This window comes from Sorex araneus, chromosome X (genome assembly GCF_027595985.1).
Source record: "Sorex araneus isolate mSorAra2 chromosome X, mSorAra2.pri, whole genome shotgun sequence".
Lineage (NCBI taxonomy): Eukaryota > Metazoa > Chordata > Mammalia > Eulipotyphla > Soricidae > Sorex > Sorex araneus.
Genome location: NC_073313.1, coordinates 145,590,464 through 145,602,785, shown reverse-complemented (window position 1 = coordinate 145,602,785; position 12,322 = coordinate 145,590,464). Strand labels below are relative to the sequence as shown.

The 12,322-nt window shown below is 38.2% G+C and overlaps 1 protein-coding gene across 2 annotated transcripts in view; it reads right to left on the bottom strand.

Annotated features, from left to right (window-relative positions):
- Positions 1-12,322, bottom strand: part of OPHN1 (oligophrenin 1) — a 530,418-nt gene that overhangs the window by 108,669 nt on the left and 409,427 nt on the right. The window lies entirely within an intron of this gene.

The following is a 12,322-nucleotide window of genomic DNA, read 5'->3' as shown; positions in this document are numbered from 1 at the left end:
ATAACAAAAGAGACTGCAGATATGGCCAACATAAGGATTTTGATAGATTAAAATCTTGGTTATCTCTGGGATTACATGAAGGTCCAAAAATACTAACAGCTGTTCTTTTAAGAGGACATTCAGAAAGAAAAGATGGTGAATTTGATGACAGAGGTGAAGGGAAGTTAAGAGAGGAGAGGAGAGGAAGGAAGTGGTAAACGTATTAATAGAAACTGGAGGAAAGGGAGTATTTGTTATATAGTGGCAAAAGGTTTAGTTGAACTTGTTCCACAAATTATGTGGAAAACAGAACGTCTGGACCAAGAACTTGGTTATGTAACCGAGAATTCCAAGAAAAATACTGAAATTGTGGCCAGGTTGCTTTTTGCTGCTTGTAGTAAAATAAAAGATAAACAGATGCACTTAGAAAGAAATAGTAGCAAAAAGGAATTATGTCTTCTACAACAACATAATTTATGACAATGTCAGTATAAATTATGAACGATCCTGAAATTAAGAAATTCAGCAATGAAAGCATGTTCTGGAGAAAGAGTCAAGACAGCCTTCAGCAATCAGCTCAGAAGAATCAAAATATTATAATCAGTTACACAGGCAATACTTTAAAGAGATTAAGCATGACTCCTTGATTCCCTTCACCATCTCAAAAAAGTCAAAATTAAAGAGGGGGTGACCAAGGGAAAGACCTGCAGAAGAACCTCTCCGCCATAACATACAGTGAGAAGTAGTAATCTGGTAATAATTCAAAGACCTGTAAAGGAGCAATGGGAAAAGAGCAAAGAAATGCACAATGCTTAGTCAACTGTGAATATAGCCCTGAAGACTCAAGTCTTGCTTATAACCAGCTCTACAACCTCTCAGGTAAGAGGTTTAGAAAGGAAATGTTAAGGACATTTAATAAACTAAAAAATTGGTGCAGACTGCCAGTAACAAACAAGATGATATGAGAGTAGAAATAGGAGAACTACAAGTCAAAATGACAGAACTTAGTAAGTGAACAATGAAAAACTCACTGGCTGGCTGGCCTGACTAACAGAGTAATAGCGACTGAGGGAAAAAGTTTGTAAGCTCAATTATCAGATATAGAAAATCACCAGACCACAGCAGAACATGAAAAGGCCTCAAAATAAGTAAAAAATATCAGATGGGAGAATTTTGGGATGAATTCAAGAAAACAACATAAAAATCATTGAGTTCCTGAAAGGCCAGGAAGGCAATAATATTGAGACGGAATATTGAAAACAGCAAGATCAAGGAAGGAAATCACATACAAAGGAGCATTCTTGAGCATTACAGGAGATTTGACAAATGAGATTCTGTAATCCCAAAGACAATGGTGGAGTATAGTATAAAAACTCAATAAAAGTCCTCCCTAAGGGGGCTGGAGCAATAGCACAGCGGATAGGGCGTTTGCCTTGCACACGGCCGACCTGGGTTCGAATCCCAGCATCCCATTTTGGTCCCCCGAGCACTGCCAGGAGTAATTCCTGAGTGCATGAGCCAGGAGTGACTCCTGTGCTTTGCTGGGTGTGACCCAAAAAGCAAAAAAAAAAGTCCTCCTTGAAAATATTTACCCAGTCATACTTCCATTCAGATTTGAAGGAATTATACAGAAATTCACAGATAAATCATCTCAGGAACATACTGGACTCAAAACCAACATTGCAAGAAGTACTCAACTAACTTCCTTAAGACAAGACTTATCACTTGTCATTTGTCATCGCCTTGATCTTCGATTTGCTCGTGGGTGCCAGTAATGTCTCCATTTGTCCCTGTCACATGCTAGTTTAACCCAATGGTAAATGCTCGCTCCAGGAACATGAAGTGCCTCAAACCATTTGTTCAGGGTTTTGACGAAGAAGTCTGACCATCTCGTAGTTGGGCAGCCACGAGGCCTTTTGATGTCCCATGGAATCCAGTCAGTAGCAGCTCTAGTCCAGCGGTAGTGTTTAAATCACATTACATGTCCGGCCCATCTGATTTCCGATGCTTAGGCAAACGAGACAGCATCCCAAATTCTTGATCATTGACGGAGGTCGGAAGTCTGGATTCCTTCTCTCATTTGAGTGAAACGTGATACTCCAAACATAGCTCTTTTGATTCCTCTTTGGGATACCTGAATAGAGTTTTCGTCCTGTTTTCGTAGGAACCAGGCATATGAGGCATATGAGGCATATGTTAGTGTGGGAAGAACGGTGGAGTTGAAAAGATGTGCCTGGAGCAGGAGGTTCTTCTTCCTCTTAACAAATTCTCCAATGCTCTTGAAGGTGTTCCGTGCTGCTCTCTTCCTCCTGCACAGTTCTGGTGCCGATTTGTTCCTCATGTTGAGTTCTTGACCCAGGTACACATCACATAGCTGCTGAATTGGAAGACGTTCATTCTGTTGAGAGCAAATGGAACGTCAGGGACTAGTACGTTTCACATGAACATTGTCTTGGTGAGATTCAGCTGCAGTCTGACCTTTCCACACTCCCAGTTGAAGTCGGCCGGCATTTGTACCGCTTGGCTAATGTTTGGTGTTATTAGAACAATGTCACCAGGGAAGCCGAGGTGGTGTTGTTGCCGACCGCCTATCTTCACTCCCATTCCTTCCGATTCCAGTTGTCGCATGATGTTCTCGAGGGTGGCACTGAAGAGTTTTGGTGAAATGGTATCACTCTGCCAAACCACTCTCTATATGTTGATGATTACTTCATTGTAGAATGGGAAGATCCTGGTGGTGAATCCATAATACAGTTCCCGGATGATCCTGATGTATTGAGTTTGAACACACTGTTTGGCTATCACTTCGATGACCACTACAGTCTCAACAGATTCAAAGGCCTTCTTTAAATTGATGAACGTTAGACAGCAGCATCTTGAACTTTCACAAAACTTCAATGAGCTTGGTCACCCTGTGAATATGGTAGATTGTGCTGAATCCTTTACAGAACCTAGCTTGTTCGCATGGTTTTTCTTCTTCTAGTGTTCTGCCTATTCTATTCAGGATGACTTGAGTGAACAACTTGTAGACGACGGACAACAGGCAGATTGGGCAATAGTTGCTGATGTCGTGAAAGTCTCCCTTCTTGTACAACAGAATGTTCCTTCTGGTTTTCAACTGGGGTGGAACCTTGCATTCAGACAGGTAGCGTGTGAAGAGCCAAGCCAGTGTATTGACGAGTACTGGCGGCAGATTCTTCAGTTGTTCAGCTCTGACCTTGTCTGAACCGGGTGCTGTACGTGTCTTTATTGACGAAATGGTGTGTCAGATTTTGGAAAGGAGAACATTGAGAACAACATATCCACCCTGCGGAATTTGGTATGTGGGTAGATGGACGTGGCTGTCAGACATCTGAGTAGAAGTCATGAATAATCCTCTCCTTCACCCTTGTGAAAGATGTGATACATCCATCAGGACGTCGGAGGGCAGTCATCTTGGTCATGTAGTTGGCAAAGGACAGGCGAGTGTTGCAAATCCTTTTCCCAGCTTCTGCTACATCAGCTAACACTGCTGCTCTTCTCTTTTTGAAGTCTTCCTTTATCACTTCTCTGCACAGCTTTGCGAGCTCCAACGTTAGCTTGTGATTGCTAAGGCTCATGCCAAACAACCTTGGCAAATGAGCTCGAGAGTTTCGGAAGACAGGGTATCTGTTTGTGGCTTTCCCACTCTCGGCATTCCTCGCGAAGTCATGGAGGTGCTGAACCAGTCGATCGTATTTCCCACTTATGTTGTCAATGACGGTATCTTCCAATGTTGCCTCAATAGTGCCAAAGAGCTCACAGTTGGTGGTCATTCTGGGAGTTATCTTCTTAAACTTAAACTTTGCACTCCTTTCTCCCCACTCTGTGAAGTAAAATTTTGCACGAAGTTGCACGAAGGAGATGGTGGTCTGATGCCATTTGGAATTTTGGAATAACAGCGCCATCAGTCAGGAAAAACCATCGCTTAATATGATGTGGTCAATTTCTTTTTTTTTCTTTTTCTTTGATGATGTGGTCAATTTCATCATGGAACTGTCCACCAGGAGACTCCCATTTCCAACATTTAGATCCGGCCTTCTGGAACTGTGAGTTGCCCTGGATGGTCTTGGTCAACCTGATGAACTCAGACAGTATCTCACCCTGTTTGTTCATTCTAGGCCATGGGTCCTGATGTGGAATTCTTTGGGCGATCTTCTCAGTCCTATCTTGGCATTAAAATCACTGACAATGATCTTGTAGAAGGTGTGGTCTTCTTTATAGAACTTCTTCAGCTCCGTGTAGAACTTCTCAATTTCTTCATCGTAGTTGGATGTTGGTGCGTAGATGACAAAGATAGAAGCTGTCAGCAGTAAGCCACATGTATTCAAGTATAATTGTCCGATTCCGGTTGTTAGGCATTCAAAATCAATGTTCATTGCCAAGTTCGTGTTGACAAGGACACTGACACCACTGATGCCTCTATTGTCACATGTTCCAAAGAACAGTTCCTCTCCAGTTTCAAAAATGGCGTGATGTGATCAATGCCTTCTCGTCTCGGTCAGACCAATGACCAACTTGATCTTCTGTGCTTGCACCATCAGGTCCTTGATGGATGCTTCCAATGCCAGCATGCATGCATTGAAATTGCAGACAGTCATTTTAGTCCTTTATTTTGGCAGTCTAGTTTGTTCCCGAGATTTTATCAGCCTCTCTTTGCTCATCCTTCTTAGCGCTGCTGTATTGGGGGCTCTTTCAGTGTCACGGGGATGAGGCCCATTTTTGTTACTGTTTTTGACATATCGAATACACCACGGGTAGCTTGCCAGGCTCTGCCTTGCCGGCATGATACTTTTGGTAGTTTGCTGGACTCTCCGAGTGGGATGGAGGCTTTTAGGGCAGCCTCTAATTGCCCTTACAGGTGTTCCTATGGTTCACACCATATTTGAGCGCCATCAAATATGGTGCAGAAATTATGTAAAACGGGTATTAAGTGTCTGATGGTGTGTCTGCCTGGTCCAGAAAGTGGCCTGGAGCATGGCGGTGACTGGGTAGTGGAGGTTGTTGAGGTCAGCTAATGAGGTATTTATCTGGTGCTGGTAGGGTAATTCATCTGGGTATGATCCCTGGGGCACTGGAGATTGGGGGAAGTGGGTAGAGGATCTTTGTTTCCGGGTCCCATTGTGCCTGGAGTCCAAGGTCACAAAGTTCTGCTTTACCAGACAAAACAAGACAAATCTCACAAACATGCCAAACTTCTTCATAGGGATGGCACAAAAGTTCATGATATTAACAGGATGGATTATAAAATTGAATCCAACCTTCTGCTGACAATTTGAAACACATCTAAGAGTAAGAACAAACACAGACTCAAAGTCAAAGTGTAGAAGACAATATTTCAAATAAACAGCTCCCACAAAAAGGCTGGGGTGACAATACTTATATCAGACAACATATAATTTAGGTTTAAAATGTTCATAAAATGTGGAGATGGTCATTTTTTAATTGTCAAGGGATATGTACATGAAGAAGAACTCACAGTGTTCTTCTGTGAGTAGATGCATAGATTAGATATCTATGCATCTAATAAAGGACTAGAAAAATACTTAAAATAACTGATAACAGACTTCAAGTCAAACATTGATAGAAATGTGATAAAATTGGAAACTTCAACACAGCCCTATCACCTCTCTAATTAGACTAAAATTCAGCAGGGAAATACTGACTTTGAAGGAAGAAAAGCAAAATAAGCATGTACATATATACATATACAAATATACATACACATATACAAGTACATATGTATATCTTTGCAAACCACATAAAACAAATACACATTCTCCTTCAGTGGACTTGGGGAATTCTCTAAGATAGACAATATGCTGAGTCACAAAACATGCCTCTATAAAGCCAAGAGGATAGAAGAGCACGATGAACTGAAATCAGAATTAATAACAAACATAAATGAAGAAATTATTCAAATACCTGGACAGCTCACTACCAAACAACCAGTGGAACCGAGATGAAACCAGATATCATCGTCATCATCATCATCATCAGCAGCAGCAGCAGCATCCCGTTGTTCATCGATTTTCTCGAGCAGTCTCAGTAACGTCTCTATTCGTCCTAGCCCCTGAGATTTTAGAAGCCTCTCTTTACTCGTCCTTCCCAACTATGCTGTTTTGGAGGCTCTTTCATGGTCAGGGCAATGAGACCCAGCATTGTTACTGGCTTTGGCATATGAATACACCATAGGGAGTTTGTGAGGCTCTCCCATGTGGGCAGGAAACTCTCAGTAGCTTGCCAGGTTCTCCCAGAGGGAGAACTAGGCTATCGAAACCAGATAAAAAATAATATTTCTGTAATAAAATGAGAATGATAACATGAGTTATCGGAACTTCAGAGACACAGTGAAAATGGTGTTAAGGGGAAAGTTCATGGGTATGAATTAATTTATTAAGAAGGAAGAACTGCCTTATATAAGTAACTTGATTTCATGACTTAAGAAACTGTAAAATGTCCAAGAAAAGTAGCCCAAAGCAGGCAGTAGAAAGGAAATAATAGAACACAGAACAGAAATTATTGAATTTGAATCCAATAAAAAAATCCAAAAGATTAATGAAACCGAGAGCTGGTTCTTTTTATTTTTCTTTTTGTGTTACATCCGGCGACGCACAGCGGTTACTCCTGGCTCATGCACTCAGTAATTACTCCTGGCAATGCTCGGGGGACCATATGGGATTCTGAGAATCGAACCCAGGATGGCTGCGTGAAAGGCAAACGCCCTACCCATTGTGCTATCACTCCAGCCTCAAGAGCTGGTTCTTTGTCAAAATTAAGAACACTGACAAACCACCAGCAAGACTCACAAAGAAAGAGAGAGAACATTAATAACTAAATTAGAAATAAAAGTGTTAACATCACAATGGATACCACAGGAATTCAAAGGATCAAGATAAAACCTAGGAGAAAGGAATAAATTGTTGGACTCATTATATCCTGAGGCAGAACCAAGACTATATGGAATACCTAAACAGAACAATTACTATCCAGTGAGCTGAAATGGTAATCAAATATCTCTACCAACTCAAAAGCCCAGGACCAGATGAGTTCCCTAATGAGTTCTTCCAAATCTTTAAAGAATAGCTAGCCAGTTGTTTTTTGGCTCTTTTAGGAAATCAAAGAAACAGAAATTCTCTCAGTTTCTATGAAGCAAATTAACACTGATACTAAAACCAGACATGACAAGCACAAAAGGGAAACTAAAGATCTATATCCTTGGTGAACATAATCAAAGGTACTTAAAATATTAGCTAATGGAATCAAACAGCACATCAAAAAGATCGAAACACATCACCAATTGGGATGAATACCTGGGATGCAATGATGATTTAACATGAACAAATCAATCAGCATATGACATCATATAAATACAAGTAAAAGTAAAACTAATATGGTCACATGTCACTCTCACTGTCATCCCGTTGCTCATCGATGTGCTCGAGCAGACACCAGTAACTTCTCTCCATTGTGAGACTTGTTACTGTTTTTGGCATATCGACTATGCCATGAGTAGCTCTAGGCTCTAGAAATTATTTGACAAAATCTAGCACACATTCACGATAAGGAGTCTCAAAATGGGAGCTGACGAGACTTTCTTCAACATAAGCAAAGCTATTTTACCACAAGCCCACAGAAGACATTACTAAATTATGAAAATGGAAATTCTTCCCTCTAAGATCAGACACTAAAAAAAGTTGCCCACTCTCACCACTTCAATTCAATAAAGTATTTGTCATATAATATTTGCAGTATAATACTTGCCATAGCAATTAAATGAGAAAGATATATTAATGAAAACCAGTTAGGAGAGGAAGAATTCAAGCTTTTACTATTTGTCGATCACATGTATATTTAGAATAGTACAAAGACTACAAAAATCTCCCAGAAACAATAGATTTATATAATAAAGTTGCATGCTACAACATGAACAAGCCAATGTCCATTGTTTTCCATATATAGTGAAATACAAGAGAGAAATTAAAAAAAATTCCATTCACAACTATGCCTCAGAAAATCAAGTAACTAAGAATGAGCTTAATAAAAAAGGTTAAAGACCTATATAAATAAAACTACAAAGTACTAATAAAAGAAATAAAATAAATCCATGTTATATTGAGAAAAACATATGCAGAATTCTCCATGACAATGAAGCTAGAGGTATCTTTAAGGATGACATTGGCCCAGAAAATAGTAACAAAGATAAATAAAAGGGACTACATTAAATAAAGAAGCTACTCCAACTCAAGGAAAGCAATAACCAAAATATAAAGATAACAGAGAGAAAGGGAGAAAATACTTTGCCCACCACTCATCTCATAGAAGAAAAAAAAAATTAACCTCATCAAAAATGGGTAGAAGTAAATCGACAGAAACTTCCTCAAAGAAGACATACAAATGGTCAAAAAGCATATGAAATAATGCTCTGCATCACTAGTTGTTAGTGAAATGCAAATCATATAAACAATGAAATATCACCTCTCACCAGATAGACTGGCTCTCTCTCTCTCTCACACACACACACACATACACACACACACACACACACACGAAAAAAAGGAAAAACAACCACTGTTGGTATTGATGAAGGGAAAAAAGAACCCTATTTATGTCTGGTGGGAATGCTGATTAGTCCAGTCTTTCGAGAAAACAATGTGGGCATTCCTCAAAAAAAAAAAAATGGAACTGAACTTCCATTTGACCCAGCAATTACACTTCTTGGAATATACATAAAGAACCAAAAACACAAGTAGCAAAGACAATTTTACACTATGTTTGTTGTAACACTATACATAGTAGCCAAAAATTGGAAACAACCCAAATACTGGAGAATAGAAGACTGGATGATTTATGGTACATATACACAACGAAATATTACACAGCTATAAGAAAAGGTGAAATATGCTGCTACATGGGTGGACTTAGAGAATATCATGATGAGTGAAGTACGTCAGAAGAGAAAGACCAAGATAGAATGATTTCTCCAATATGTGAGATATAAAGATTCATCTTTGGTGAATAACAAGCACCCAAACTCAATAAAAATGGAGAACAAGGGAAGGAGTCTCAGTAAGAAGCTTCCCACTTCAGTGTGTGTGTAGGGGTGAGTACAGGGGAAAGAATAATATGACAATGGTGGTGAGGAGTGTTCACTTCGGAGGAAGAGGACTGCTGAAATGTGGTAAAGTGTTAAGCATGAAACCATATCGGTAACATTAATGTAAACCAGATAGCCTAAATTTACAATTAATGTGCCTGTAATAGAGGAAGGGAAATGTAGACATAGGTGGAGAAAACTGGACATTGGTAAAATTGCTTCTTGAATATTGTGCGCCTAAACCCAAATATGAACAATTTTATAATTCACAATGACTTTTAAAAAGAAATTGACATGAGAAAATGGAAACAACATGATCATTGATTGGGAGAATTAAAATTGTCAAAGTGGCAATAATCCCCACTCCTATAAAAATACTCATCACATTTTTAATTTTTTTATTTATTTTTAATTATATATATATATTTATTTTATTTATTTTTTTATTAGTAAATCACTGTGAGGGTACAGTTACAGATTTATACATTTTTGTGCTCATGTTTCCCCCATATAAAGTTCGAGAACCCATCCCTTCACCAGTGCCCATTCTCCACCACCAGTAAACCAAGCATCCCTCCCTCCCTCCCCAGTCCCATCATGACATAATTACTATTTTTTCTTGTGATAAGAAAACATAAAATCTATTCTCTAAGAAATTTTCTGTAATGTAATATACCATTATTTTCTGTAATCACATTTGATCCCAGAACTTGCTAATATTATAAACGGAAATTTTTACACCTTACCAAATATCTCCCTATTTACCCCATTGTCCAAGTCCTGCTAAAAAGAACTACTGTTTGTCAGAATTTAAAATTTTTATTACACAAATAAGGATACATAGCAGTATTTCTGACTTATTTTATATGGTATGATTTCTTGAACGTTGTTCCATTAATTGAAAATCGCAAATGACCTTATTCTTCAAAACTGAAGAATGTTTTGGGTATGCATAAAACCCAGTTTCTGTATTCATTCATCTCTGAGGGACACTTACAGTGTTTGTATACCATGTTTTTTTTTATTTATAATAGTGAAATCAACATATGTGTGAATATATTTAGGATATAGTTTTCATTCTCTTTGTATACAAATCTAGAAGTAAAATGGCAAGATAATATAGCATTTCTTTACATAAAGTTATTTAATATTTCCTGGAATTTTGACTTCCCTTTGTATAGGTCCTTTACATTTTTAGTTAAACTGATTCCAAGGTACTTCATTGTCTGAGGCACAATTGGGATTATTTTCTAAATATACCTTCTTCTCTTTTATTATTTGTATATAGGAACACTGTGGACTTTTGGATATTAATTTTGTAACTTGCCATTTTACTATGTAAACTTGTTGTTTCTAGGAACTTTTAAAAAAAGACACTTTCAGACTATCTAAGTGTAGTATTATATCACATGCAAATAGTGATAGTTTGACTTCTTCCTTTCCTATATGGATGCATATCTTTTTCTTGCCTAACTGCTGTGACAAGTGCTTCCAGTACTATATTGAATAAAAGTGACCATATTGGCCTTGTTCCTGATAGTGGAGGGAAGGCCTTTGCTTATTCCCCATTGCAAATAAAGCTTTCTGTGGGATTGTGGTATATGACTTTGACCAACTACAAAACACTACTTCAAGAAATGAAAGAAGAAATGAGAAAATGGAAACTTATACTTTGTTCATGGATTGGGAGGATCAACATTGTACAAATGGCAATATTCCCCAAGCATTATACAGATTCACTGACGCTCCTATAAAGATACCGATGACATTTTTTCAAAAAAATAGATAAAACACTCCTAAAAATTCATCTGGAACAATTAATTAACCCTCACAAATAGCTAAGGCAATTCTTGGGGAATAGGAAATTGGAGGCATCACCTACTCCAACTTCAAACTGTATTACAAAGTGGTAGTAATTAAAAGAGCATAGTATTGGAATAAAGGCAGACCCAAGGCCAGTGGAATATAGTTGAATATCCTGATACATATATTCAAATGTATGATAATTTAATCTTTGATCAAAAAGTAAGAAATATGAAGTGGAGCAAGGAAAGCCTCTTCAACAAGTGGTGCTAGAAAACTGGGCAGCTACATGTAAAAATATGAACTCAAACCCCTGTCTAATGCATGCACAAAAGTCAGATCAAAATGGATTAAAGACCTCAACATCATATCTGAATTCATAAATTACATCAAACAAGGTATAAAACCCTCCATTGAAGGCCATTGAAGCTAAAGGCATATTCAAATATAAAACACCACTGACCAAGCAAGTGGACGTGAAGATAAACAAATGGGACTACACTAAACTAAGATGTTCCTGCACCTCAAAAGAAACAGTGACCAAGATACAGATAGACCCCGGAATTATTATTTATTCAATACACATAATACAATTGGTCAATATCCATGCTATATAAGGTACTGGTAAAACTTTACAAGAAAAATTAATCAAACTCCATCAAAAATGGGGAGATGAACTGAAACTTCTGAAACTTCCTCAAAGAAGATATACAAATGGCCAAAAGACAAGTGGCTAAATTTTCTACGTAGCTAATCATAATGATGTGTGAATCAAAACAACAAGATAGATAGCATCTATCACCACAGAGATTAGAACATAAAGAGGTACAAGAAGAATCAGGGTTGGTGCGAATATTAGGAGAAAAGTACTCTCATTCATTGTGCGAATGCTGACTGGCCTAACCTTTTTTGAAAATAAAATGGACAATGCTAAAAAATGAGCCAGAGATACCTCTTCTGGAAATATGTCTCCAGCGTACAAAAACACACAACAAAGATGCCATCTGCACTTCTATGTTCATTTCAGCTCTATTCACAAGCCAGAAGCTGGAAACAACCCAGGTGACTGAGAACAGATAATTGGCTAAAGAAACTAGAACACATCTACACAGTGGGATTCTATGCAGCTGTTAGGAAAAATGAAGTCATTAATTTTTCTTATCAATGGACTGACAAGGAGAATAACATGCTGAGTGAAATGAATCATAAGGAGAGGAAGGACATATAAAGATTGCATTCATTTGTTTGGTATAAAAAAACATAATATGAAACTAATACTTGAGGACAGTAGAAAAAGGGTCAAGGAGGATTGCTTCTTGGTTGGAAGCCTGCCTCAAGTGCTGAGGGTGAAAGTAGTTGGGATAGAGACAGGAACACGATGAAAATTATAGTTGAAAATGATCATTCTGGATAAGAAATGTGTAC